The sequence below is a fragment of the Scyliorhinus torazame genome, chromosome 4 (genome assembly GCF_047496885.1).
Source record: "Scyliorhinus torazame isolate Kashiwa2021f chromosome 4, sScyTor2.1, whole genome shotgun sequence".
NCBI lineage: Eukaryota > Metazoa > Chordata > Chondrichthyes > Carcharhiniformes > Scyliorhinidae > Scyliorhinus > Scyliorhinus torazame.
In genome coordinates this window covers 48,479,302-48,503,494 of record NC_092710.1, presented here as the reverse complement: position 1 = coordinate 48,503,494, position 24,193 = coordinate 48,479,302, and the positions used below count along the sequence as shown (strand labels likewise).

Below are 24,193 nucleotides of genomic sequence, written 5' to 3'. Positions count from 1 at the left end.
GAAATGGGCCCTGATAGCTCAGACGGTTGAGCATCAGGCTTTTAATCTGAAGCTTCAGGGTTCAAGTCCCTGGCAGGGCATTGATTTTGGTTTAAGGCGTTTGCTTCCCAATGAACGGTTGGAAATAAAAATAAAGAATGCAGGATGTTTGATGGAAAGTGGAAGAACCGTGACAACGTCGTGTTGGCCAAATTGCAACAGCCATCCAGAATTTTGAAGAATTTTTGCTAGATTTTCAGTGAATGTAAAAACTCTCTCCTGGTCTTATCCAGCATTATACCACTGTAGTTTTCTGGCCATGTTTAATCACTTCCCAATTCGCAAAATATTTCCTGTTTGTATACTTCTTTCCTGCAGAACTGCTTTTAAATTAATAACTTTCAGAAATAACTGCTATCTTTACAGTTTCCAAAGCCCAGTGCCGATGAATATGTTAATTTGCAATCTCAAAATCAGCAGGAGAAATCAACAATACTGATGTTTAATCAAAACAATTGAAATCTGTTCTACACTTTCAAAGCTGTCTTGCAGATTGGTGCTGTGGCTTAGATGGTTAAAGTGCCTGTCTTGTAAACAGGAGATCCTGAGTTCGAATCTCAAGAGTACCTTCATACATTCAGGTCAAAGCATTTAGCCTGTGAAGAATTCTCCTCATTTAATGGTGAACACAGAAAATGTTGACAACATTTCTGTGGTACTGACCTTCAAGGTTGCTTTCCCTTGTTTTATGTCACACTTGATTCAAACTTCCCTATCGCCCATTTTTCACGCAACTTCCATTTTCCTCATCTACTCCATTGCATGTAACCTCGCTTCAGCTCTGAATAAGGATCACACGGATTTGAAACATTAACTTTGTGTTTGGCTCCACAGACATCCTCAAATTTTATGAGCTTTAATCCAATCATTTTTAGTTTCTCATGCACATTCACAATATGTGCAGTATTTTCCTTTGAATGCACAACAGGATTGACCTCAGGAAATCCAGTAGGAACATTTTGAATGTTTGTCAGCGATGTCTGTGAGCAAAGATTGAATGATTAAATGATTTACTCTGATGAAGAGTGACCCAACTTCGAAACGTTAGCTCGGTTCTCTCTTCACAGATGCTGCCAGACCCACTGAGATTTTCCATCATTTCCTGTTTTAATTCAGATTTCACATCCGCAGTAATTTGCTTTTTTATTGGACGATATATGTTGCTGCATGTTAGCAAGAACGATTCGGGCGGGATAAATTGTTGGGCATTTTCCATGAAGATGTGGTGTTTACAGATCTATTGACACCCTGAAATTTGCGATTTGCATAATTTGTTAGTTTTCTAGATGAGCTTACTTGCGTTCACACTCTGCCACAACAAACAACAGATGACACCCTTTATTCCCCCTCTTAAAATACAATCTGTAGCTCTGTCGCTTCCCACTCATATCTCAGCGAACTAACCGTAATCTTCAATGTCTTGAAGTCCCAGTGCATGTCCGTGGGCATCAACAGTTGCCACATCTCAAGTCATTGGTAAAATGCGAGTCCAAGTTGAAGAATTTGAGAAAGGAAACCAAAGGGAGGCTGCCAGTCTGCTTGCGAGGGAAATGAGCTGGAGAGGCTGAATGACCAGTGAAGGAAATTCAAAAGATACAATATGAGACTTTGAAGTGAGCTATGAGCACATTTGCACATTGGGCCCTGGTAGCTCAGTTGATAGAGCATCAGGCTTTTAATTTGATGGTCCAGGGTTCAGGTCCCTGTCAGGGTTTTGATTTTGGCTCAAGGCGTTTGCTTCCCAATGAACGGTCGGAAATAAAAATAAAGAATGCAGGATGCTTTATGGAAAGTGGAAGAACCGTGACAACGTCGTGTTTGCCAAATTGCAACAGCCGTCCAGAATTTTCAAGAATTTTTGCTAGATTTTCAGTTGATTTTTAAACTCTCTCCTGGTCTTGTCCTGCATTTTACCACTATCGTTTTCTGGCCATGTTTAATCACTTACCAATTCGCAAAATATTTCCTGTTTGTATGCTCCTTTCCTGCAGAACTGCTTTTAAATTAATAACTTTCAGAAATAACTGCAATCTTTACAGTTTCAAAAGCCCAGTGACGATGAATATTTTAATTTGCACTCTCAAAGTCAGCAGGAGAAATCAACAATACTGATGTTTAATCAAAACAATTGAAATCTGTTCTACACTTGCAAAACTGTCTGGCAGATTGGTGCTGTGGCTTAGATGGTTAAAGCGCCTGTCTTGTAAACAGGAGATCCTGAGTTCAAATCTCAGCAGTACCTTTGTACATACAGGTCAAAGCATGTAACCTGTGAAGAATGTTTCTCATTTAATGGTGAACACAGAAAATGTTGACAACATTTCTGTGGTACTGACCTTCAAGGTTGCTTTCCCCTGTTTTACGTCAAATTTCCATATCTCCCATTTTTCACGCAACTTCCATTATCCTCATCTACTCCATTGCATGTAACCTCGCTTCAGCTCTGAATAAGGATCACACGGATTTGAAACATTAACTTTGTGTTTGGCTCCACAGACATCCTCAAATGTTATGTGCTTTAATCCAATCATTTTTAGTTTCTCATGCACATTCACAACATGTGCAGTATTTTCCTTTGAATGCACGACAGGATTGACCTCAGGAAATCCAGTAGGAACATGTTGAATGTCTGTCAGCAAAGATTGAATGGTTAAATGATTTACTCTGATGAAGAGTGACGCAGCCTCGAAACGTTCGCTCGGTTCTCTCTTCACAGATGCTGCCAGACCCACTGAGATTTTCCATCATTTCCTGTTTAATTTTTCAGATTTCACATCTGCAGTAATTTGCCTTTTTATTGGACGATATATGTTGCTGCATGTCAGCAAGAACGATTTGGGCGGGATAAAGGATGGGGCGTTTTCCATGAAGATGTGGCATTTGCAGATCTATTTACACCCTGAAAATTTGCGATTTGCATAATTTGCTACTTTACTAGATGAGCTTACTTGCGTTCACACTCTGCCACAACAAACAACAGATGACACGCTTTATTACCTCTCTCAAAATACAACCTGTATCTCTGCAGCTTCCCACTCACATCTCAGCGAACTAAACATAATCTTCAATGTCTTGAAGTCCCAGTGCATGTCCCTGGGTAACAACAGTTGTCACATCACAAGTCACTTGTAACATGCGAGTCCAAGTTGAAGAATTTGAGAAAGAAAGCCGAAGGGAGGCTGCCGGTCTGCTTGCGAGGGAAATGAGCTGGAGAGGCTGAATGACCAGTGAAGGAAATTCAAAAGATACAATATGAGACTTTGAAGTGAGCTATGAGAACATTTTCAGAATGGGCCCTGGTAGCTCAGTCGGTAGAGCATCAGACTTTTAATCTGAGGGTCCAGGGTTCAAGTCCCTGTCAGGGCTTCGATTTTGGCTCAAGGCGTTTGCTTCCCAATGAACGGTCGGAAATAAAAATAAAGAATGCAGGATGCTTGATGGAAAGTGGAAGAACCGTGACAACGTCGTGTTTGCCAAATTGCAACAGCCGTCCAGAATTTTCAAGAATTTTTGCTAGATTTTCAGTTGATGTTTAAACTCTCTCCTGGACTTGTCCTGCATGATATCACTATAGTTTTCTGGCCATGTTTAATCACTTACCAATTCGCAAAATATTTCCTGTTTGTATACTTCTTTCTTGCAGAACTGCTTTTAAATTAATAACTTTCAGAATAACTGCAATTTTTACAGTTTCAAAAGCCCAGTGCCGATGAATATTTTAATTTGCACTCTCAAAGTCAGCAGGAGAAATCAACAATACTGATGTTTAATCGAAGCAATTGAAATCTGTTCCACACTTGCAAGCCTGTCTTGCAGATTGGTGCTGTGGCTTAGATGGTTAAAGTGCCTGTCTTGTAAACAGGAGATCCTGAATTCAAATCTCAGCAGTACCTTTATACATTCAGGTCAAAGCATGTAGCCTGTGAAGAATCCTCCTCATTCAATGGTAAACACAGAAAATGTTGACAACATTTCTGTGGTACTGACCTTCAAGATTGCTTTCCCCTGTTTTATGTCAAACTTCCATATCTCCCATTTTTCACGCAACTTCCATTTTCCTCATCTACTCCATTGCATGTAACCTCGCTTCAGCTCTGAATAAGGATCACACGGATTTGAAACATTAACTTTGTGTTTGGCTCCACAGACATCCTCAAATTTTATGAGCTTTCACCCAAGCATTTTTAGTTTCTCATGCAGATTCACAATATGTGCAGTATTTTCCTTTGAATGCACGACAGGATTGACCTCAGGAAATCCAGTAGGAACATTTTGAATGTTTGTCAGCGATGTCTGTGAGCAAAGATTGAATGATTAAATGATTTACTCTGATGAAGAGTGACCCAACTTCGAAACGTTAGCTCGGTTCTCTCTTCACAGATGCTGCCAGACCCACTGAGAATTTCCATCATTTCCTGTTTTAATTCAGATTTCACATCCGCCGTAATTTGCTTTTTTATTGGACGATATATGTTGCTGCATGTTAGCAAGAATGATTCGGGCGGGATAAATTGTTGGGCATTTTCCATGAAGATGTGGTGTTGACAGATCTATTGACACCCTGAAATTTGCGATTTGCATAATTTGTTAGTTTTCTAGATGAGCTTACTTGCGTTCACACTCTGCCACAACAAACAACAGATGACACCCTTTATTCCCCCTCTTAAAATACAATCTGTAGCTCTGTCGCTTCCCACTCATATCTCAGCGAACTAACCGTAATCTTCAATGTCTTGAAGTCCCAGTGCATGTCCGTGGGCATCAACAGTTGCCACATCTCAAGTCATTGGTAAAATGCGAGTCCAAGTTGAAGAATTTGAGAAAGGAAACCAAAGGGAGGCTGCCAGTCTGCTTGCGAGGGAAATGAGCTGGAGAGGCTGAATGACCAGTGAAGGAAATTCAAAAGATACAATATGAGACTTTGAAGTGAGCTATGAGCACATTTGCACATTGGGCCCTGGTAGCTCAGTTGATAGAGCATCAGGCTTTTAATTTGATGGTCCAGGGTTCAGGTCCCTGTCAGGGTTTTGATTTTGGCTCAAGGCGTTTGCTTCCCAATGATCGGTCGGAAATAAAAATAAAGAATGCAGGATGCTTTATGGAAAGTGGAAGAACCGTGACAACGTCGTGTTTGCCAAATTGCAACAGCCGTCCAGAATTTTCAAGAATTTTTGCTAGATTTTCAGTTGATGTTTAAACTCTCTCCTGGTCTTGTCCTGCATTTTACCACTATCGTTTTCTGGCCATGTTTAATCACTTACCAATTCGCAAAATATTTCCTGTTTGTATGCTCCTTTCCTGCAGAACTGCTTTTAAATTAATAACTTTCAGAAATAACTGCAATCTTTACAGTTTCAAAAGCCCAGTGACGATGAATATTTTAATTTGCACTCTCAAAGTCAGCAGGAGAAATCAACAATACTGATGTTTAATCAAAACAATTGAAATCTGTTCTACACTTGCAAAACTGTCTGGCAGATTGGTGCTGTGGCTTAGATGGTTAAAGCGCCTGTCTTATAAACAGGAGATCTTGAGTTCAAATCTCAGCAGTACCTTTGTACATACAGGTCAAAGCATGTAACCTGTGAAGAATGCTTCTCATTTAATGGTGAACACAGAAAATGTTGACAACATTTCTGTGGTACTGACCTTCAAGGTTGCTTTCCCCTGTTTTACGTCAAATTTCCATATCTCCCATTTTTCACGCAACTTCCATTATCCTCATCTACTCCATTGCATGTAACCTCGCTTCAGCTCTGAATAAGGATCACACAGATTTGAAACATTAACTTTGTGTTTGGCTCCACAGACATCCTCAAATGTTATGTGCTTTAATCCAATCATTTTTAGTTTCTCATGCACATTCACAACATGTGCAGTATTTTCCTTTGAATGCACGACAGGATTGACCTCAGGAAATCCAGTAGGAACATGTTGAATGTCTGTCAGCAAAGATTGAATGGTTAAATGATTTACTCTGATGAAGAGTGACGCAGCCTCGAAACGTTCGCTCGGTTCTCTCTTCACAGATGCTGCCAGACCCACTGAGATTTTCCATCATTTCCTGTTTAATTTTTCAGATTTCACATCTGCAGTAATTTGCCTTTTTATTGGACGATATATGTTGCTGCATGTCAGCAAGAACGATTTGGGCGGGATAAAGGATGGGGCGTTTTCCATGAAGATGTGGCATTTGCAGATCTATTTACACCCTGAAAATTTGCGATTTGCATAATTTGCTACTTTACTAGATGAGCTTACTTGCGTTCACACTCTGCCACAACAAACAACAGATGACACGCTTTATTACCTCTCTCAAAATACAACCTGTATCTCTGCAGCTTCCCACTCACATCTCAGCGAACTAAACATAATCTTCAATGTCTTGAAGTCCCAGTGCATGTCCCTGGGTAACAACAGTTGTCACATCACAAGTCACTTGTAACATGCGAGTCCAAGTTGAAGAATTTGAGAAAGAAAGCCGAAGGGAGGCTGCCGGTCTGCTTGCGAGGGAAATGAGCTGGAGAGGCTGAATGACCAGTGAAGGAAATTCAAAAGATACAATATGAGACTTTGAAGTGAGCTATGAGAACATTTTCAGAATGGGCCCTGGTAGCTCAGTCGGTAGAGCATCAGACTTTTAATCTGAGGGTCCAGGGTTCAAGTCCCTGTCAGGGCTTCGATTTTGGCTCAAGGCGTTTGCTTCCCAATGAACGGTCGGAAATAAAAATAAAGAATGCAGGATGCTTGATGGAAAGTGGAAGAACCGTGACAACGTCGTGTTTGCCAAATTGCAACAGCCGTCCAGAATTTTCAAGAATTTTTGCTAGATTTTCAGTTGATGTTTAAACTCTCTCCTGGACTTGTCCTGCATGATATCACTATAGTTTTCTGGCCATGTTTAATCACTTACCAATTCGCAAAATATTTCCTGTTTGTATACTTCTTTCTTGCAGAACTGCTTTTAAATTAATAACTTTCAGAATAACTGCAATTTTTACAGTTTCAAAAGCCCAGTGCCGATGAATATTTTAATTTGCACTCTCAAAGTCAGCAGGAGAAATCAACAATACTGATGTTTAATCGAAGCAATTGAAATCTGTTCCACACTTGCAAGCCTGTCTTGCAGATTGGTGCTGTGGCTTAGATGGTTAAAGTGCCTGTCTTGTAAACAGGAGATCCTGAATTCAAATCTCAGCAGTACCTTTATACATTCAGGTCAAAGCATGTAGCCTGTGAAGAATCCTCCTCATTCAATGGTAAACACAGAAAATGTTGACAACATTTCTGTGGTACTGACCTTCAAGATTGCTTTCCCCTGTTTTATGTCAAACTTCCATATCTCCCATTTTTCACGCAACTTCCATTTTCCTCATCTACTCCATTGCATGTAACCTCGCTTCAGCTCTGAATAAGGATCACACGGATTTGAAACATTAACTTTGTGTTTGGCTCCACAGACATCCTCAAATTTTATGAGCTTTCACCCAAGCATTTTTAGTTTCTCATGCAGATTCACAATATGTGCAGTATTTTCCTTTGAATGCACGACAGGATTGACCTCAGGAAATCCAGTAGGAACATTTTGAATGTTTGTCAGCGATGTCTGTGAGCAAAGATTGAATGATTAAATGATTTACTCTGATGAAGAGTGACCCAACTTCGAAACGTTAGCTCGGTTCTCTCTTCACAGATGCTGCCAGACCCACTGAGAATTTCCATCATTTCCTGTTTTAATTCAGATTTCACATCCGCCGTAATTTGCTTTTTTATTGGACGATATATGTTGCTGCATGTTAGCAAGAATGATTCGGGCGGGATAAATTGTTGGGCATTTTCCATGAAGATGTGGTGTTGACAGATCTATTGACACCCTGAAATTTGCGATTTGCATAATTTGTTAGTTTTCTAGATGAGCTTACTTGCGTTCACACTCTGCCACAACAAACAACAGATGACACCCTTTATTCCCCCTCTTAAAATACAATCTGTAGCTCTGTCGCTTCCCACTCATATCTCAGCGAACTAACCGTAATCTTCAATGTCTTGAAGTCCCAGTGCATGTCCGTGGGCATCAACAGTTGCCACATCTCAAGTCATTGGTAAAATGCGAGTCCAAGTTGAAGAATTTGAGAAAGGAAACCAAAGGGAGGCTGCCAGTCTGCTTGCGAGGGAAATGAGCTGGAGAGGCTGAATGACCAGTGAAGGAAATTCAAAAGATACAATATGAGACTTTGAAGTGAGCTATGAGCACATTTGTACATTGGGCCCTGGTAGCTCAGTTGATAGAGCATCAGGCTTTTAATTTGATGGTCCAGGGTTCAGGTCCCTGTCAGGGTTTTGATTTTGGCTCAAGGCGTTTGCTTCCCAATGATCGGTCGGAAATAAAAATAAAGAATGCAGGATGCTTTATGGAAAGTGGAAGAACCGTGACAACGTCGTGTTTGCCAAATTGCAACAGCCGTCCAGAATTTTCAAGAATTTTTGCTAGATTTTCAGTTGATGTTTAAACTCTCTCCTGGTCTTGTCCTGCATTTTACCACTATCGTTTTCTGGCCATGTTTAATCACTTACCAATTCGCAAAATATTTCCTGTTTGTATGCTCCTTTCCTGCAGAACTGCTTTTAAATTAATAACTTTCAGAAATAACTGCAATCTTTACAGTTTCAAAAGCCCAGTGACGATGAATATTTTAATTTGCACTCTCAAAGTCAGCAGGAGAAATCAACAATACTGATGTTTAATCAAAACAATTGAAATCTGTTCTACACTTGCAAAACTGTCTGGCAGATTGGTGCTGTGGCTTAGATGGTTAAAGCGCCTGTCTTGTAAACAGGAGATCTTGAGTTCAAATCTCAGCAGTACCTTTGTACATACAGGTCAAAGCATGAAGAATGCTTCTCATTTAATGGTGAACACAGAAAATGTTGACAACATTTCTGTGGTACTGACCTTCAAGGTTGCTTTCCCCTGTTTTACGTCAAATTTCCATATCTCCCATTTTTCACGCAACTTCCATTATCCTCATCTACTCCATTGCATGTAACCTCGCTTCAGCTCTGAATAAGGATCACACAGATTTGAAACATTAACTTTGTGTTTGGCTCCACAGACATCCTCAAATGTTATGTGCTTTAATCCAATCATTTTTAGTTTCTCATGCACATTCACAACATGTGCAGTATTTTCCTTTGAATGCACGACAGGATTGACCTCAGGAAATCCAGTAGGAACATGTTGAATGTCTGTCAGCAAAGATTGAATGGTTAAATGATTTACTCTGATGAAGAGTGACGCAGCCTCGAAACGTTCGCTCGGTTCTCTCTTCACAGATGCTGCCAGACCCACTGAGATTTTCCATCATTTCCTGTTTAATTTTTCAGATTTCACATCTGCAGTAATTTGCCTTTTTATTGGACGATATATGTTGCTGCATGTCAGCAAGAACGATTTGGGCGGGATAAAGGATGGGGCGTTTTCCATGAAGATGTGGCATTTGCAGATCTATTTACACCCTGAAAATTTGCGATTTGCATAATTTGCTACTTTACTAGATGAGCTTACTTGCGTTCACACTCTGCCACAACAAACAACAGATGACACGCTTTATTACCTCTCTCAAAATACAACCTGTATCTCTGCAGCTTCCCACTCACATCTCAGCGAACTAAACATAATCTTCAATGTCTTGAAGTCCCAGTGCATGTCCCTGGGTAACAACAGTTGTCACATCACAAGTCACTTGTAACATGCGAGTCCAAGTTGAAGAATTTGAGAAAGAAAGCCGAAGGGAGGCTGCCGGTCTGCTTGCGAGGGAAATGAGCTGGAGAGGCTGAATGACCAGTGAAGGAAATTCAAAAGATACAATATGAGACTTTGAAGTGAGCTATGAGAACATTTTCAGAATGGGCCCTGGTAGCTCAGTCGGTAGAGCATCAGACTTTTAATCTGAGGGTCCAGGGTTCAAGTCCCTGTCAGGGCTTCGATTTTGGCTCAAGGCGTTTGCTTCCCAATGAACGGTCGGAAATAAAAATAAAGAATGCAGGATGCTTGATGGAAAGTGGAAGAACCGTGACAACGTCGTGTTTGCCAAATTGCAACAGCCGTCCAGAATTTTCAAGAATTTTTGCTAGATTTTCAGTTGATGTTTAAACTCGCTCCTGGACTTGTCCTGCATGATATCACTATAGTTTTCTGGCCATGTTTAATCACTTACCAATTCGCAAAATATTTCCTGTTTGTATACTTCTTTCTTGCAGAACTGCTTTTAAATTAATAACTTTCAGAATAACTGCAATTTTTACAGTTTCAAAAGCCCAGTGCCGATGAATATTTTAATTTGCACTCTCAAAGTCAGCAGGAGAAATCAACAATACTGATGTTTAATCGAAGCAATTGAAATCTGTTCCACACTTGCAAGCCTGTCTTGCAGATTGGTGCTGTGGCTTAGATGGTTAAAGTGCCTGTCTTGCAAACAGGAGATCCTGAATTCAAATCTCAACAGTACCTTTATACATTCAGGTCAAAGCATGTAGCCTGTGAAGAATCCTCCTCATTCAATGGTAAACACAGAAAATGTTGACAACATTTCTGTGGTACTGACCTTCAAGATTGCTTTCCCCTGTTTTATGTCAAACTTCCATATCTCCCATTTTTCACGCAACTTCCATTTTCCTCATCTACTCCATTGCATGTAACCTCGCTTCAGCTCTGAATAAGGATCACACGGATTTGAAACATTAACTTTGTGTTTGGCTCCACAGACATCCTCAAATTTTATGAGCTTTCACCCAAGCATTTTTAGTTTCTCATGCAGATTCACAATATGTGCAGTATTTTCCTTTGAATGCACGACAGGATTGACCTCAGGAAATCCAGTAGGAACATTTTGAATGTTTGTCAGCGATGTCTGTGAGCAAAGATTGAATGATTAAATGATTTACTCTGATGAAGAGTGACCCAACTTCGAAACGTTAGCTCGGTTCTCTCTTCACAGATGCTGCCAGACCCACTGAGAATTTCCATCATTTCCTGTTTTAATTCAGATTTCACATCCGCCGTAATTTGCTTTTTTATTGGACGATATATGTTGCTGCATGTTAGCAAGAATGATTCGGGCGGGATAAATTGTTGGGCATTTTCCATGAAGATGTGGTGTTGACAGATCTATTGACACCCTGAAATTTGCGATTTGCATAATTTGTTAGTTTTCTAGATGAGCTTACTTGCGTTCACACTCTGCCACAACAAACAACAGATGACACCCTTTATTCCCCCTCTTAAAATACAATCTGTAGCTCTGTCGCTTCCCACTCATATCTCAGCGAACTAACCGTAATCTTCAATGTCTTGAAGTCCCAGTGCATGTCCGTGGGCATCAACAGTTGCCACATCTCAAGTCATTGGTAAAATGCGAGTCCAAGTTGAAGAATTTGAGAAAGGAAACCAAAGGGAGGCTGCCAGTCTGCTTGCGAGGGAAATGAGCTGGAGAGGCTGAATGACCAGTGAAGGAAATTCAAAAGATACAATATGAGACTTTGAAGTGAGCTATGAGCACATTTGTACATTGGGCCCTGGTAGCTCAGTTGATAGAGCATCAGGCTTTTAATTTGATGGTCCAGGGTTCAGGTCCCTGTCAGGGTTTTGATTTTGGCTCAAGGCGTTTGCTTCCCAATGATCGGTCGGAAATAAAAATAAAGAATGCAGGATGCTTTATGGAAAGTGGAAGAACCGTGACAACGTCGTGTTTGCCAAATTGCAACAGCCGTCCAGAATTTTCAAGAATTTTTGCTAGATTTTCAGTTGATGTTTAAACTCTCTCCTGGTCTTGTCCTGCATTTTACCACTATCGTTTTCTGGCCATGTTTAATCACTTACCAATTCGCAAAATATTTCCTGTTTGTATGCTCCTTTCCTGCAGAACTGCTTTTAAATTAATAACTTTCAGAAATAACTGCAATCTTTACAGTTTCAAAAGCCCAGTGACGATGAATATTTTAATTTGCACTCTCAAAGTCAGCAGGAGAAATCAACAATACTGATGTTTAATCAAAACAATTGAAATCTGTTCTACACTTGCAAAACTGTCTGGCAGATTGGTGCTGTGGCTTAGATGGTTAAAGTGCCTGTCTTGTAAACAGGAGATCTTGAGTTCAAATCTCAGCAGTACCTTTGTACATACAGGTCAAAGCATGTAACCTGTGAAGAATGCTTCTCATTTAATGGTGAACACAGAAAATGTTGACAACATTTCTGTGGTACTGACCTTCAAGGTTGCTTTCCCCTGTTTTACGTCAAATTTCCATATCTCCCATTTTTCACGCAACTTCCATTATCCTCATCTACTCCATTGCATGTAACCTCGCTTCAGCTCTGAATAAGGATCACACAGATTTGAAACATTAACTTTGTGTTTGGCTCCACAGACATCCTCAAATGTTATGTGCTTTAATCCAATCATTTTTAGTTTCTCATGCACATTCACAACATGTGCAGTATTTTCCTTTGAATGCACGACAGGATTGACCTCAGGAAATCCAGTAGGAACATGTTGAATGTCTGTCAGCAAAGATTGAATGGTTAAATGATTTACTCTGATGAAGAGTGACGCAGCCTCGAAACGTTCGCTCGGTTCTCTCTTCACAGATGCTGCCAGACCCACTGAGATTTTCCATCATTTCCTGTTTAATTTTTCAGATTTCACATCTGCAGTAATTTGCCTTTTTATTGGACGATATATGTTGCTGCATGTCAGCAAGAACGATTTGGGCGGGATAAAGGATGGGGCGTTTTCCATGAAGATGTGGCATTTGCAGATCTATTTACACCCTGAAAATTTGCGATTTGCATAATTTGCTACTTTACTAGATGAGCTTACTTGCGTTCACACTCTGCCACAACAAACAACAGATGACACGCTTTATTACCTCTCTCAAAATACAACCTGTATCTCTGCAGCTTCCCACTCACATCTCAGCGAACTAAACATAATCTTCAATGTCTTGAAGTCCCAGTGCATGTCCCTGGGTAACAACAGTTGTCACATCACAAGTCACTTGTAACATGCGAGTCCAAGTTGAAGAATTTGAGAAAGAAAGCCGAAGGGAGGCTGCCGGTCTGCTTGCGAGGGAAATGAGCTGGAGAGGCTGAATGACCAGTGAAGGAAATTCAAAAGATACAATATGAGACTTTGAAGTGAGCTATGAGAACATTTTCAGAATGGGCCCTGGTAGCTCAGTCGGTAGAGCATCAGACTTTTAATCTGAGGGTCCAGGGTTCAAGTCCCTGTCAGGGCTTCGATTTTGGCTCAAGGCGTTTGCTTCCCAATGAACGGTCGGAAATAAAAATAAAGAATGCAGGATGCTTGATGGAAAGTGGAAGAACCGTGACAACGTCGTGTTTGCCAAATTGCAACAGCCGTCCAGAATTTTCAAGAATTTTTGCTAGATTTTCAGTTGATGTTTAAACTCTCTCCTGGACTTGTCCTGCATGATATCACTATAGTTTTCTGGCCATGTTTAATCACTTACCAATTCGCAAAATATTTCCTGTTTGTATACTTCTTTCTTGCAGAACTGCTTTTAAATTAATAACTTTCAGAATAACTGCAATTTTTACAGTTTCAAAAGCCCAGTGCCGATGAATATTTTAATTTGCACTCTCAAAGTCAGCAGGAGAAATCAACAATACTGATGTTTAATCGAAGCAATTGAAATCTGTTCCACACTTGCAAGCCTGTCTTGCAGATTGGTGCTGTGGCTTAGATGGTTAAAGTGCCTGTCTTGTAAACAGGAGATCCTGAATTCAAATCTCAGCAGTACCTTTATACATTCAGGTCAAAGCATGTAGCCTGTGAAGAATCCTCCTCATTCAATGGTAAACACAGAAAATGTTGACAACATTTCTGTGGTACTGACCTTCAAGATTGCTTTCCCCTGTTTTATGTCAAACTTCCATATCTCCCATTTTTCACGCAACTTCCATTTTCCTCATCTACTCCATTGCATGTAACCTCGCTTCAGCTCGGAATAAGGATCACATGGATTTGAAACATTATCTTTGTGTCTGGCTCCGCAGACATCCTCAAATTTTATGAGCTTTAATCCAATCATTTTTAGTTTCTCATGCAGATTCACAACATGTGCAGTATTTTCCTTTGAATGCACGACAGGTTTGACCTCAGGAAATCCAGTAGGAACATTTTGAATGTTTGTCAGCGATGTCTGTGAGCAAAGATTGAATGATTACATCGAACATAGAACATAGAACGATACAGCGCAGTACAGGCCCTTCGGCCCACGATGTTGCACCTAAACAAAAGCCATCTAACCTACACTATGCCATTATCATCCATATGTTTATCCAATAAACTTTTAAATGCCCTCAATATTGGCGAGTTCACGACTGTAGCAGGTAGGGCATTCCACGGCCTCACTACTCTTTGCATAAAGAACCTACCCCTGACCTCTGTCCTATATCTATTACCCCTCAGTGTAAAGCTATGTCCCCTCGTGCCAGCCATTTCCATCCGCGGGAGAAGGCTCTCACTGTCCACCCTATCTAACCCCCTGATCATTTTGTATGCCTCTATTAAGTCTCCTCTTAACCTTCTTCTCTCCAACGAAAACATCCTCAAGTCCATCAGCCTTTCCTCATAATATTTTCCCTCCATACCAGGCAACATCCTGGTAAATCTCCTCTGCACCCGCTCCAAAGCCTCCACGTCCTTCCTATAATGCGGTGACCAGAACTGTACGCAATACTCCAAATGCGGCCGTATCAGAGTCCTGTACAGCTGCAACATGACCTCCTGACTCCGGAACTCAATCCCTCTACCAATAAAGGCCAACACTCCATAGGCATTCTTCACAACCCTATCAACCTGGGTGGCAACTTTCAGGGATCTATGTACATGGACACCTAGATCCCTCTGCTCATCCACACTTCCAAGAACTTTACCATTAGCCAAATATTCCGCATTCCTGTTATTCCTTCCAAAGTGAATCACCTCATACTTCTCTACATTAAACTCCATTTGCCACCTCTCAGCCCAGCTCTGCAGCTTATTTAAATCCCTCTGTAACCTGCTACATCCTTCCACACTATCGACAACACCACCAACTTTAGTATTGTCTGCAAATTTACTCACCCACCCTTCTGTGCCTTCCTCTTGGTCATTGATAAAAATGACAAACAGCAACGGCCCCAGAACAGATCCTTGTGGTACTCCACTTGTAACTGAACTCCATTCTGAACATTTCCCATCATCCACCACCCTCTGTCTTCTTTCAGCTAGCCAATTTCTGATCCACATCTCTAAATCACCCTCAATCCCAGCCTCTGTATTTTCTGCAATAGCCTACCGTGGGGAACATTATCAAACGCTTTGCTGAAATCCATATACACCACATCAACTGCTCTACCCTCGTCTACCTGTTCAGTCACCTTCTCAAAGAACTCGATAAGGTTTGTGAGGCATGACCTACCCTTCACAAAGCCATGCTGACTATCCCTGATCATATTATTCCTATCTAGATGATTATAAATCTTGTCTCTTATAATCCCCTCCAAGACTTTACCCACTACAGACGTGAGGCTCACTGGTCTATAGTTGCCGGGGTTGTCTCTGCTCCCCTTTTTGAACAAAGGGACCACATTTGCTATCCTCCAGTCCTCTGGCACTATTCCTGTAGCCAATGATGACATAAAAATCAAAGCCAAAGGTCCAGCAATCTCTTCCCTGGCCTCCCAGAGAATCCTAGGATAAATCCCATCCGGACCCGGGGACTTATCTATTTTCAGCCTGTCCAGAATTGCCAACACCTCTTCCCTACGTACCTCAATGCCATCTATTCTATTAGCCTGGGTCTCAGCATTCTCCTCCACAACATTATCTTTTTCCTGAGTGAATACTGACGAAAAATATTCATTTAGTATCTCACCTATCTCTTCAGACTCCACACACAACTTCCCATCCCTGTCCTTGACTGGTCCTACTCTTTCCCTAGTCTAAGAGTAGGGAGGGCACCTTCAAGGTTAGTGCCATGGAGATTTTGCCAATAAACTCTGCATTCACCATTAAATTGGGAGCTTTGCATAACAGGTTACTTGTTTTGACTTAAAGGTATAAAGGCACTGCTGAGATTTGAACTTAGAATCTCCTGTTTACTTAGACAGGTGCTTTAACAATCTAAGCCACAGCACCAACTTAAACCAGTACTGAGCCGACTTCCAGTTGCGGCAGGGATGAGCTAGCCGCACGTTTCGGCGGCTCAAGCTCCGACGGAACTTCGGGCTCTTTTAAGAGCCCCAACGGGGACTTTGGCGGCCGAAAAACCCGGTGCGAGGCGCGAGGGAAGGGAGTCCCCCCCGAACGACGGAGGGAAAAACCGGCGGCGGCGGCTACAGCCCGAAGAATCTGCAGCCAGAAGGTCAGAGGGAGTGGAACAAAATGGCGGCAGAGAAACCACAGGTGACATGGGGGCCTGAGCAGGACGAGGTGGTGAGACGGTGCGTGGACCTGCTGAAGAAGGACGTAATGACCCCGTTGTTACAGGCAATTGAGGGGCTTAAGGAGACTTTAAAGACCCAGGAGACTGAACTTCGCGTGGTGGAGCAGAAGGTGTCAGGTATTGAGGACGAGGTCCTGGGCCTGGCGGTCAAGACTCAGACGCACGAGGCACTTCATAAAAAGTGTGCTGACAGGATTGAGGCCCTTGAAAATGGAGCACGAAGGAAGAACCTCAGGATACTAGGTCTCCCAGGGGGTGTGGAAGGAGTGGACTGTGGAGCGTACGCAAGTGAGATGCTGAGCTCACTGATGGGTGCTGAGGCCCCTGCGGGCCCAATGGAGGTGGAGTGGGCAAATCGGATCCCGGCGAGAAGACCAAAAGCGGGAGAGCCACTGAGGGCGATAATTGTGCGATTCTACCGCCTTAAGGACAGAGAAGAGGTCCTGAGATGGGCTAAAAAGGTGCGGAGTAGCAGATGGGAGAATGCGGTGGTAAGGGTCTACCAGGATTGGAGTGCGGAGGTGGCGAGAAGGAGGGCGAGCTTCAACCGAGCCAAAGAGGTTTTGCACAAAAGGAAGGTGAAGTTTGGGATGCTGCAGCCGGCAAGACTATGGGTCACGCATCAGGAGAGACACTATTATTTCGAGACGGCGGAGGAAGCATGGTCCTTCATCAATGAAGAGAAACTGGACCGGAACTGAGGGACTGATGCTGCAGGGAACTGTTATTGTTGTTATTATTGTTTTTGTTAATGGGATGGTGAAAGTTAATCGAGAAGTAAACAGGGAAGGGGGGAGACACTGGGGAAATGTGGGCGCCGGTGAGGGAGGAGAGGCGGGACATAGTCGGAGAATGGGGAAGGAGAGGGGGAGGGGAAAGGGAGCTGCGCCATAAGAGGCGGGTCAGGTAAAGGGATGTTCCCACGCCAGAAAGAATAAGGCGGGAAAATAGGCGCAAGGCGGATGGGAGTTCCCTCACACCGGGGGGGGGTCGAGGAGCGAGCAGGAGTAGCCGGGGTCAGTTGAAGTCAGCTGACTTACGGAAGTGATATGAGGGGAGCAATCAAGCTAGATAGGGATCTAGCAGGGCGGGGGGGGGGGGGGGGGGGGGGGGGGGGTGGGGGGGATGGGAGGGGACAACCGGGTTGCTGCTGTGAAATCCAAAAGGAAATGGCTAAAGAGAGGGTGGTCGGGGGCGGAATGCAACGCTGGGGGAGCGAGCGGGAGCGCGGAGGCGGGATATGGGACTGGCCTAGAGAAGGTAATGGCTAGTCGACACGGGAGGGGGGCAGGTAGCCCCCCAGTGAGGCTGATCACGTGGAACGTGAGAGGCCTGAATGGACCGTTAAAAAGGGCCCGAGTGCTCGCGCATTTGAAAGGACTGAGGGCAGACGTGGCTATGCTCCAAGAGACGCACCTCAAGGTGGCAGACCAAGTTAGGCTAAGGAAAGGATGGGTGGGACAGGTGTTCCACTCAGGACTGGACGCAAAGAACAGAGGGGTGGCCTTTTTGGTGGGGAAACGGGTAGCATTTGAAGCAAAGAACATCGTAGCAGATAGTGGAGGTAGATATGTAATGGTGAGTGGTATGCTGGAGGGAATGGAGGTCGTGTTGGTTAATGTGTATGCCCCAAATTGGGACGATGCAGGGTTCATGAGATGGATGCTGGGGCGTATACCGGACCTGGTGGTAGGAAATTTGATTTTAGGAGGGGACTTTAATATGGTGCTGGACCCGGGGCTAGATAGATCCAGCTCAAGGACTGGAAGAAGGCCGGCAGCGGCCAAGGTACTTAAGGGGTTTATGGACCAAATGGGGGGAGTGAATCCATGGCGATTTCTTAGACCCAGGGCTAGGGAGTATTCCTTCTTCTCCCACGTCCATAAAGTGTACTCCCGGATAGATATTTTGTTTTAGGAAGGTCGTTGATCTCTAGGGTGGAAGAAGATGAATACTCAGCCATAGCGGTTTCAGATCATGCCCCACATTGGGTGGACCTGGAAGTGGGAGGGGACAGGGAGCAGAGAACACTCTGGCGATTAGATGTGGGACTGATGGCGGATGAGGGAGTGTGTGCAAGTCTGAGGGGGTGTATCGAGAGATACCTGGAGGTCAATGACGACGGCGACGTCCCTGTGGGTGTGGTCTGGGAAGCACTAAAAGCGGTGGTCAGAGGAGAGCTGATTTCTATTGTGGCCCACAAAAGGAAAACAGAGGCCAAGGAAAGGGATAGATTACTGGGGGAGATTTTAAGGGTGGACAGGGAATTTGCAGAGACCCCGGAGGAGGAGCTATTCAGGGAGAGGAGACGACTCCAGACCGAGTTTGACCTTCTGACCACCAGAAAGGCGGAGGTACTGTGGAGGAGGGCACAGGGGAGGAAGTATGAATATGGGGAAAAGGCTAGTCGCCTGTTGGTGCACCAACTGCGAAAGAGGGCAGCAGCGAGGGAGATAGGAGGAATTAGGGATGAAAGGGGAGACACTGTGCGAAGGGCAGGAAAGATAAATGAGGTGTTTAAGACCTTTTATGAAGAACTGTATAGGTCTCAGCCCCCAGAGGGAGAGGAGGGGATGCGGCAGTTCCTGGACCAGTTGAGGTTCCCGAAAGTGGAGGAGCAGGCGGTGGCAGGCCTGGGGGCGCCGATTGAGGTGGACGAGGTTATTAAGGGACTGGGAAGCATGCAAGCAGGGAAGGCCCCGGGGCCGGACGGGTTCCCGGTGGAATTCTACAGAAAATATGTTGACTTGTTGGCCCTGTTGTTGGCGAGGACGTTCAATGAGGCCAGGGAAGGGGGGACACTACCCCCGACAATGTCGGAGGCTACGATATCGCTAATTTTGAAGAGGGACAAAGATCCGATGCAGTGTGGGTCCTATAGGCCTATTTCACTATTGAACGTGGACGCCAAACTGCTAGCAAAGGTGCTGGCATCGAGGATAGAGGACTGTGTCCCGGGGGTGGTGCACGAAGACCAGACAGGGTTCGTAAAAGGGAGACAATTGAATGTTAACGTGCGACGGCTATTAGGGGTGATAATGATGCCCTCAGTGGAGGGGGAGGCAGAGATAGTGGCGGCAATGGACGCAGAGAAGGCATTTGATAGGGTGGAGTGGGAGTATTTATGGGAAGTGTTAAGGAGGTTTGGGTTTGGGAACGGATTTATTCGCTGGGTTAGACTACTTTATGGGGCACCAACGGCAAGCGTAGTTACAGGTCAACATAGATCGGAGTATTTCCGATTATATAGGGGAACAAGACAGGGATGCCCGCTGTCTCCATTGTTGTTTGCGCTGGCAATTGAACCTCTGGCCATGGCGCTGAGAGACTCCAGGAAATGGAGAGGGGTGACTAGAGGGGGAGAAGAACACCGAGTCTCGTTATACGCGGATGACCTATTGCTATACGTGTCGGACCCAGCGGGGGGGATGATAGAGGTTGTGCGAATCTTGAGGAGGTTCGGGGAATTTTCGGGGTATAGGTTAAACATGGGGAAGAGTGAATTATATGTGATAAATCCAGGGGACCAGAGTAGAGAGATAGAAGGCTTGCCGCTAAGGAAAGTGGAAAGAAACTTCCGATACTTGGGGATTCAGATCGCTAGGAGCTGGGGAACCTTGCACAGACTTAATCTGACACGGCTGGTAGAACAAATGGAGGAGGACTTTAAGAGGTGGGACATGCAGCCTTTATCGCTGGCGGGCAGGGTGCAGGCAATTAAGATGATGGTCCTCCCGAGGTTCTTATTTGTATTTCAATGTCTCCCTATTTTAATCACCAGGACCTTTTTTAATAAAATAGATAGAAGCATTACGAGCTTTGTGTGGGCAGGGAAAGTTCCGAGAGTAAGGAGGGGGTTCCTGCAGCGCAGTAGGGACAGAGGAGGACTGGCACTACCGAACTTGGGAGATTATTATTGGGCCGCCAATGTGGCAATGATACATAGATGGATGATGGAGGGTGAGGGAGCGGCATGGAAAAGGCTGGAGAGAAGGTCCTGTAAAGGGACGAGTCTCGAGGCGCTGGTGACGGCGCCGCTACCGTTCTCACCGAAAAAGTACACCACGAACCCGGTGGTGGCGGCAACACTGAACATATGGGGACAGTGGAGGCGACAGAGAGGGGTGCGGGGAGCCCTGGTGGGGTCCCCTATCAGGAACAACCATAAGTTCGCCCCAGGAAGAATGGATGGAGGATTTCAGAGCTGGTACCAGTTGGGAATTAGGAAGGTGGGAGATTTATTCATAGATGGGAATTTTGCAAGCTTGGGAGCACTGGAGGAAAAGTATAAGTTACCCCGGGGGAATTTCTTGAGATATATGCAGGTGAGGGCATTTACTAGACAACAGGTGAGGGAATTTCCGCGGCTCCCGACACAGGGGATACAGGACAGGGTGCTTTCAGGGGTGTGGGTCGGAGAGGGCAAGGTGTCAGAGATTTATAGAGAGATGAGGGAAGAGGGGGAGGAGTCGGTGGGCGAACTAAAAAGAAAGTCGGAAGAAGAATTAGGGGAGGAGATAGAGGAGGGTATGTGGGCTGATGCCCTAAGCAGGGTAAATTCCTCTTCCTCATGCGCCAGGCTTAGCCTGATTCAATTTAAGGTGCTACATAGAGCACGCATAACGGGGACAAGATTGAGCAGGTTCTTTGGAGTGGAGGACAAATGTGGGAGGTGTGGCGGGAGCCCGGCAAACCACGCACATATTTTTTGGGCATGCCCGGCACTGGAAGGGTACTGGAAGGGAGTGACGGGAGTGTTTCGCAGGTGGTGAAGGCACGGGTCAAACCAGGCTGGGGGTTAGCTCTATTTGGAGTTGCGGAAGAGCCGGGAGTGCAGGAGGCGAAAGAGGCCGATGTCGTGGCCTTTGCGTCTCTCGTAGCCCGGTGCAGGATCCTACTCATGTGGAAGGAGGCAAAAACCCCCGGACTGGAGGCCTGGGTAAACGATATGGCGGGGTTTATTAAACTGGAGCAGATAAAGTTTGCCCTGAGAGGATCGGCTCAAGGGTTCACCAGGCGGTGGCAGCCATTTCTCGACTACCGAGGGGAACGTTAGAGGGAAGACAGATGGCCAGCAGCAGCAACCCAGGGGGAGGGGGTGGGGGGGGGGGGGGTGGGGAGGAGGCTTAGTTGAGTATAGGTCAATAGAGTACGAGGTTTTGTTACTTGTATATTATTATTATTATTATTATTGTTAAAAAGTTTTTTTAAAATTCGTTTCAATTGCTTTGTAAGCGGGAAAAATGTTGCTCAGGGAAAAACAATTTCAATAAAACCAGTACTGGGCCTCTGACTATGTGTAAATATCCCCAGTACTGAGCCTCTGACTGTGTGGTACTATCCCCAGTACTGAGCCTCTAACTGTGTGGCACTATCCCCAGTAGTGAGCCTCTGACTGTGTGGCTCTATCCCCAGTACTGAGCCTCTGACTGTGTGGCACTGTCCCCAGTACTTAGCCTCTGACTGTGTGGCACTGTCCCCAGTACTGAGCATCTGACTGTGTGGCATTATCCTCAGTACTGAGCCTCTGACTGTGTGGCTCTATCCCCAGTACTGAGCCTCTGACTGTGTGGCACTATCCCCAGTACTGAGCCTATGACTGTGTGGCACTATCCCCAGTACTGAGCCTCTGACTGTGTGGCTCTATCCCCAGTAGTGAGCCTCTGACTGTGTGACACTATCCCCAGTACTGAGTCTCTGACTGTGTGGCACTATCCCCAGTACTGAGTCTCTGACTGTGTGGCACTATCCCCAGTACGGAGCCTCTGACTGTGTGGCACTATCCCCAGTACTGAGCCTCTGGCTGTGTGGCACTATCCCCAGTCCTGAGCCTCTGACTGTGTGGCTCTATCCCCAGTACTGAGCCTCTGACTGTGTGGCACTATCCCCAGTACTGAGCCTCTGACTGTGTGGCACTATCCCCAGTACTGAGCCTCTGACTGTGTGGCTCTATCCCCAGTACTGAGCCTCTGACTGTGTGGCACTATCCTCAGTACTGAGCCTCTGACTGTGTGGCACTATCCCCAGTACTGAACCTCTGACTGTGTGGGCTCTATCCCCAGTACTGAGCCTCTGACTGTGTGGCACTGTCCCCAGTACTGAGCATCTGACTGTGTGGCACTATCCCCAGTACTGAGCATCTGACCGTGTGGCACTATCCTCAGTACTGAGCCTCTGACTGTGTGGCACTATCCCCAGTACTGAGCCTCTGACCGTGTGGCACTATCCTCAGTACTGAGCCTCTGACTGTGTGGCACTATCCCCAGTCCTGAGTCTCTGACTGTGTGGCTCGCTCCCCAGTACTGAGCCTCTGACTGTGTGGCACTATCCTCAGTACTGAGCCTCTGACTGTGTGGCACTATCCCCAGTACTGAGCCTCCGACTGTGGCACTATCCCCAGTACTGAGCCTCTGACTGTGTGGCACTATCCCCAGTTCTGAGCCTCTGACTGTGTGGCACTATCCCCAGTACTGAGCCTCTGACTGTGTGGCACTATCCCCAGTACTGAGCCTCTGACTGTGTGGCACTATCCCTAGTACTGAGCCTCTGACTGTGTGGCACTATCCCCAGTACTGAGCCTCTGACTGTGTGGCACTATCCCCAGGACTGAGCATCTGACTGTGTGGCACTATCCCCAGTACTGAGCCTCTGACTGTGTGGCACTATCCCCAGTACTGAGCCTCTGACTGTGTGGCACTAGCCCCAGTACTGAGCCTCTGACTGTGTGGCACTATCCCCAGTACTGAGCCTGACTGTGTGGCACTATACCTGGTACAGAACCTCTGATTGTGTGGCACTATCCCCAGTACTTAGCCTCTGACTGTGTGGCACTATCCCCAGTACTGAGCCTCTGACTGTGTGGCACTATCCCCAGTACTGAGCCTCTGACTGTGTGGCACTATCCCCAGTACTGAGCCTCTGACTGTGTGGCACTATCCCCAGTACTGAGCCTCTGACTGTGTGGCACTATCCCCAGTACTGAGCCTCTGACTGTGTGGCACTATCCCCAGTACTGAGCCTCTGACTGTGTGGCACTATCCCCAGGACTGAGCCTCTGACTGTGTGTCTCTATCCCCAGTACTGAGCCTCTGACTGTGTGGCACTATCCCCAGTACTGAACCTCTGACTGTGTGGCACTAGCCCCAGTACTGAGCCTCTGACTGTGTGGCACTATCCCCAGTACTGAGCCTGACTGCGTGGCACTATCCCTGGTACAGAACCTCTGATTGTGTGGCACTATCCCCAGTACTTAGCCTCTGACTGTGTGGCACTATCCCCAGTACTGAGCCTCTGACTGTGTGGCACTATCCCCAGTACTGAGCCTCTGACTGTGTGGCAATATCCCCAGTACTGAGCCTCTGACTGTGGCACTATCCCCAGTACTGTGCCTCTGACTGTGTGGCACTATCCCCAGTACTGAGCCTCTGACTGTGTGGCACTATCCCCAGTACTGAGCCTCTGACTGTGTGGCTCTATCCCCAGTACTGAGCCTCTGACTGTGTGGCACTATCCCCAGTACTGAGCCTCTGACTGTGTGGCACTATCCCCAGTACTGAGCCTATGACTGTGTGGCACTATCCCCAGTACTGAGCCTCTGACTGTGTGGCTCTATCCCCAGTACTGAGCCTCTGGCTGTGTGGCA

At 45.3% G+C, this 24,193-nt stretch overlaps 12 non-coding genes across 12 annotated transcripts; all 12 read left to right on the top strand.

The window, feature by feature from the left end:
• Positions 1-534: 534 nt before the first annotated feature.
• trnat-ugu (transfer RNA threonine (anticodon UGU)) lies at positions 535-608 on the top strand. The gene has a single exon. It is a non-coding gene; the product is annotated as a tRNA-Thr (tRNA).
• Positions 609-2,207: 1,599 nt separating this feature from the next.
• Positions 2,208-2,281, top strand: trnat-ugu (transfer RNA threonine (anticodon UGU)). The gene has a single exon. It is a non-coding gene; the product is annotated as a tRNA-Thr (tRNA).
• Positions 2,282-3,332: 1,051 nt separating this feature from the next.
• Positions 3,333-3,405, top strand: trnak-uuu (transfer RNA lysine (anticodon UUU)). The gene has a single exon. It is a non-coding gene; the product is annotated as a tRNA-Lys (tRNA).
• A 453-nt stretch (positions 3,406-3,858) lies between these two features.
• Positions 3,859-3,932, top strand: trnat-ugu (transfer RNA threonine (anticodon UGU)). The gene has a single exon. It is a non-coding gene; the product is annotated as a tRNA-Thr (tRNA).
• A 1,588-nt stretch (positions 3,933-5,520) lies between these two features.
• Positions 5,521-5,594, top strand: trnai-uau (transfer RNA isoleucine (anticodon UAU)). The gene has a single exon. It is a non-coding gene; the product is annotated as a tRNA-Ile (tRNA).
• Positions 5,595-6,645: 1,051 nt separating this feature from the next.
• On the top strand, positions 6,646-6,718 carry trnak-uuu (transfer RNA lysine (anticodon UUU)). The gene has a single exon. It is a non-coding gene; the product is annotated as a tRNA-Lys (tRNA).
• Positions 6,719-7,171: 453 nt separating this feature from the next.
• Positions 7,172-7,245, top strand: trnat-ugu (transfer RNA threonine (anticodon UGU)). Its single transcript has one exon. It is a non-coding gene; the product is annotated as a tRNA-Thr (tRNA).
• Positions 7,246-8,833: 1,588 nt separating this feature from the next.
• On the top strand, positions 8,834-8,907 carry trnat-ugu (transfer RNA threonine (anticodon UGU)). Its single transcript has one exon. It is a non-coding gene; the product is annotated as a tRNA-Thr (tRNA).
• Positions 8,908-9,949: 1,042 nt separating this feature from the next.
• On the top strand, positions 9,950-10,022 carry trnak-uuu (transfer RNA lysine (anticodon UUU)). The gene has a single exon. It is a non-coding gene; the product is annotated as a tRNA-Lys (tRNA).
• A 2,115-nt stretch (positions 10,023-12,137) lies between these two features.
• On the top strand, positions 12,138-12,211 carry trnat-ugu (transfer RNA threonine (anticodon UGU)). The gene has a single exon. It is a non-coding gene; the product is annotated as a tRNA-Thr (tRNA).
• A 1,051-nt stretch (positions 12,212-13,262) lies between these two features.
• On the top strand, positions 13,263-13,335 carry trnak-uuu (transfer RNA lysine (anticodon UUU)). Its single transcript has one exon. It is a non-coding gene; the product is annotated as a tRNA-Lys (tRNA).
• A 453-nt stretch (positions 13,336-13,788) lies between these two features.
• On the top strand, positions 13,789-13,862 carry trnat-ugu (transfer RNA threonine (anticodon UGU)). The gene has a single exon. It is a non-coding gene; the product is annotated as a tRNA-Thr (tRNA).
• The last annotated feature ends 10,331 nt before the right edge of the window (positions 13,863-24,193 follow it).